Here is a 5111-nt window from a genome sequence, read left to right as displayed (position 1 = left end):
AATCCCTTAGATGTAAAATAGTTTTTTTTTTTATTTTTTATTTTTTTAATATATTCCCATTGATGCATAATAAATTGGCATTGCATGATATTTGTGTGATTAATGTCTTTTCAAATATGATATATTAAGTATATCTTGAGTTTTTCTTTAATATCTTTAAACACAATAAATTCAACATTCATGTATAAGGTCATTTTCTTTAAAATTTTATAAATAAAATAAAATAAAATATAATTAAAAAAACAATTATGCTATATTACCTTATATAACTATAATATAACTATTTATTTTGTAGGTGAGAAATCAAATCTATTTAAGATTTAAGTAAAACCAAAACACCTAACCAAATATTTATTTTATAGGTGAGAAATCAAATCTATTTAAGATTTAAGTAAAACCAAAACACCTAACCTTATCATCTACACTGAATTTTTTAATTTATTTATTAGAGTAGTTTACCATTTTGAAAGATAGGATTGAAAACAAGTGAGGGTGATTATTAAGGTTTGAATTTAGTTGATTAGAATTTAAAAGGATATTAAAAAATTTTACAATTTATTTTTATATTTAAAAAAAAAAATTACAATAATTTTATTTCAATAAAAGTTAAAAAACATATTGTATTTATTTGAAAAATTGTTTGGTGCACATACCAACAATCTTATGTTAAAAATGGTAGTGAATTACATCAATTATGAATATTAAAAATATGGAATAAATTCACTATAAAAACATGATACCAAAGAACTTCAAACACTAGGATAAAAATAAAAGAAATGTTTTTTTTTGAAATTGACTTTTGAAATAATTCATAGCTCTAGTTTCGAATTATCTAATGTGGTTCATCATCTGGACCAAGATTAGAATATGAATATGATAAGCATATATTTGTCAATATAATAAACATATATTATTAAAGGAAAATGAAGATATATGATAAATGCTTATTATTAAAGGAAATTCTATAATAAAATGTATTACCAAATTTAACTTTCATTTTCTAAAAATGTCACATAATCATCATTATTTTTCATAATTCTAAATCTTTCAACAATAAAAAGAAAAATCCCTTAAATGTAAAATAGTTTTTATTTTTTTCCAACTTTTCTTAATATATTCCAATTGATGCATAATAAATTGGCATTGCATGATATTTGTGTGATTAATGTCTTTTCAAATATGATATATCAAGTACATCTTGAGTTTTTCTTTAATATCTTTAAACACAATAAATTCAACATTCATGTATAAGCTCATCTTCTTTAAAATTTTATAAAAAAATATAATTAAAAAACAAATTATGTTATATTACATTATATAACTATAATATAACTATTTATTTTATAGGTGAGAAATCAAATCTATTTAAGATTTAAGTAAAACCAAAACACCTAACCTTATCATCTACACTGAATTTATTTATTTATTTATTAGAGTAGTTTACCATTTTGCAAGATAACATTGAAAACAAGTGAGGGTGATTATTAAGGTTTGAATTTAGTTTATTAGAGTTTAAAAGGATATTTAAAAATTTTACAATTTATTTTGATATTTAAAAAAAAAATTACAATAATTTTATTTCAAGAAAAGTTAAAAAAATTTATAATGTGTTAGAGTCGGTCTGGTCAGCCCTCCGTCAGAGATCAAAACTCTTTATGCATTTCATTTTTAGGTGTCCCGCTCCATTCATTCAGCTGCATTCCGTTAGGGGCATGCCATGATCTGACGGAGAAGGTCATGCTAGTCATTTCCCCTCATGTCTGGCTCTTGCTGGCTTAGGTCATTGGTCAATGATCACAAAATTCAATGACAGTCAAGGACTGGTCCTTTGATGGACAAAGGTCATTTTCGATCATTAGGTCTAGGGATTTATCAGTTTGGTCTTTAAATATGTCCAGTAAAGCCATGCAGGCTAGAGTGGTGCCCGTGTAAAGTGATGATTCACAGATTTTCATCGTCATCTTGATAAACTTCGACTGTTCTTCAAAACTCTATTTTGAAGAAAAGTCAAACAGCGTCATTGGTGATAAATTTTTCAAAGAGATCGACAGTTGATTTCTTCAGGTGCAATCATGGTTTCCGTGGCCAAATGTCTTGTCAAGCAATCCCTGCAAAGAGTGTCGAAAATTTCATCGTTTGAGCCAAAATTTCAAAGGAAAAGTGAAAATCAGGGTTGTTTTAAAGTCAGTGAAAAAGTGCCAAACATGACATTAGAAAAGTGGTTTTTTTGAAAAAGCAAATTTAAATCATGACGTCCAAGTTTTTATACACAAGCTTTCATCCAAAATCAAACTCATTGTGCAATCAAAGGCATAGAGGAAACGTTGCAAGGTCGTGGAGTGTGAAATCGCGCGATTTGGAACAGTTTGGAAGAGGTTTCAGGGGTGCGGCGCACACAAGCAGGAGCGCGGCGCACACACAGGGCATGGCGCACACAGAGCCCGATCGCAGTGCTTTCTTATAACTGGCACGGTGCACACCCAGAGCGCGGCGCACTAGGTTTTGCGCGCGACGCACACAGACAAAGGGCCAGAAACAGTGCCAAATTCCCTCAACTCTTTTGTGAAGCCCATCAAATTGCAAGGTAGGCTCTATAACATCACTTGCTCCTCAAATTTTATAGATGATGTTATCTCAAAATCAGGCCTTGGAAGGCTGCAGACCAGGAAGACTTCAAGTAACTGTTTCAAACCTACTTTAGGCTGAGGCTTAGCCTCCCCAACCTGAGAGGGCTCTCTCAAAGGATTAAAGGTGTTTGATTATGATCAAGATGGCTAACTCTTGTGAAACAAATAAAAATGAAAATGGTGGAAACACAACTAACAAGTATCCATTGGGCTTATGGAGTCATATATGATTCAGTACTAACAGTAGGGTTAGCTTTGCATAGAAGTCAAGGCATTCAGATTTCAACATATGTAGAGCACACCAAACACATAGAAGGCAATTTACGAGTATATAAAGGAAATTAGAGCATTGTTAGCGATTTCTAAGTAATCACATACTCATAACACTATAGATAACATGAAAAGACAACAAAAGAAAATCATCACATTGAACTCTTTATGATTCTTGAGAAGCATAAGCTAGTACTGTATTACCAAAAAAACAGAGTCTTTTACATAAGCCAAATATCAGAGCTTTTTTTAATAAATTTCCCACCCCTTGTACATCAGATGTTCTGCTATATATAGAGCTCTTTACATACTTGAGATTCCTCCTCCAGCATGATGGGAATTCGAATTCCACCTATTATGACACCTATTGACACCTAAAACTAATTATTAAATGAAACTAACTGTTAACTGGCAGTCCTAGAGACCTAAAACAATTAGGAGTGTAACTCCTCATTATGATTAAAACAACCTTATCTAGGAAATAAACACTCCCTATGACACCTATAACCCCATAAATTTGAATTTTATAGTGTTCATAACCCTCCAGCTAGCCCTTGATGACTCATCCTTTTACTATTCCTGGAAACTAGGAGGTTGTTCCTTGCTCTATTCTGGCTGAAAAATGGGTCTTGGGACAGAGCTCATAACTTCTCACAAAAAACGTATTTGGAAAACCTGAAGGAGGCTTTTGTGAACCAATCCATGCTGAACGCAAACCTCTGTTGGTTTTTTGAAACACCTTCCCTACCTCCCAGAATGTGTCTTTGAAAAACAGGTGTAAAACAGAGAAATATGCCTGTGAAAAACTTGCACCTAGAGTAGTTTCGTAGCGCAATTTTAGTCACCCATTTCTCCCAGCTCATAATTAATTTGAAGAAAATGAAAGAATTTTTTCTATTTCAGTATGTTAGGAATAAAAACCTCTTTCAATTTCCAAAAATATGCTTTCAGTTGCTCTAGAGACCTCCTGGAAGTTGACTACCTAAAACAGTTTTTCTCCTGAAAAAGGTTGCTTCAGTGATTTCATAGCGCAAGGTTTGGCATGTGTATATGGATTCATTTCTTGAATTTTTCTTTTTATTAGGGCTCAAACCTTCCCAAGTGATCTTATTACACCTCTGCAGCAACATCCCTTTCAAAATAATCTTCTTTTTCTTTCAAGGTAGATCCTCAAAAAAAACAAAATTGTCACCTTCAGCACTACGAAATTGCTGTGTGAGTCAAAAAAACAGTTTTTTTTTTTTTTTTAAATTGTATTTCTTGGGATTTTTTGAATGGCTTCACCTTATTCCAATAGGCCACATATCTTTGACATAATTCATCCATAAACAGCTTCAAAAAGGTAATGTTCTAACAAAAATTGGGTTAAGGCTCCAATCACTTACTGCCCGGTTCTTTTATGCTGAGATTGTCCTCCTGGTTTGCTCAATTGAATTTGTAGGTCCTCAATCTATCTCACTTACCTCTGGCTCTCCCTCTTCTAACCTTCTTAAATGCCTAGTCATAGGCCTTCTTGGCTTGAAAACAAACTCTGAGATCCGGTCATCAAATTGAAGCTTTTTCGAGGATTTAACTCCTTTGGTTTTGTTCTTGTTTGCTTCAAATAGCTCTGCTTGGACTAGAGGAGTCTCTTCTATGTAGATGGTGTGGAGAAGGTGGTTCAAATTTCCCTTTGAAGCTGGGCTTTCATTAACAATCACTGTCTTCCCATTTTCCTTGGCTAATTGACTATGACCTCCCTGGAGTTTTTTTTTTTTTTTAGCAGCCTACCTGTTTGAATGTTTCTTCAACCTCTTTATTCCTCTTGAGAACATCTAAGCCTTCAGGCTCAGGTCTAAGACATCTGCCTGATATGTGATTCTTCCTTTCTTCAAAGACGTCTATGAAATCCCTGCAAGGAAACTTGAAGATGAACCTGCACTGTGTTGTTTTGAACACTGCCTCGCTTGAATTTGAAACTAATAGTTGCCTCACTTGCAATGGATAAGGAAAGCTGCCTCGCTTGATCTTCAAAGAATTCAAATTGAACACCTGTCAATGTGCTCCTCATGCATGAACCCAAACCTAACTCATAACTGTGAATACTTGGCTCTTTTTGAAATTTGCAACCTTAGCATACCAAGACTCCTAACGACTCTAATAATGAGAATGAATGGCTACATGTGATAAGCATGGTTCAAGGACTGACACATGGTGATGAAAAATTAATGAATT

The sequence above is a fragment of the Pinus tabuliformis genome, chromosome 7 (assembly GCF_031772625.1).
Source record: "Pinus tabuliformis cultivar Carrire ecotype Pingquan chromosome 7, CPIR1, whole genome shotgun sequence".
NCBI classification, from domain to species: domain Eukaryota; kingdom Viridiplantae; phylum Streptophyta; class Pinopsida; order Pinales; family Pinaceae; genus Pinus; species Pinus tabuliformis.
This window is presented reverse-complemented; position numbering follows the sequence as displayed.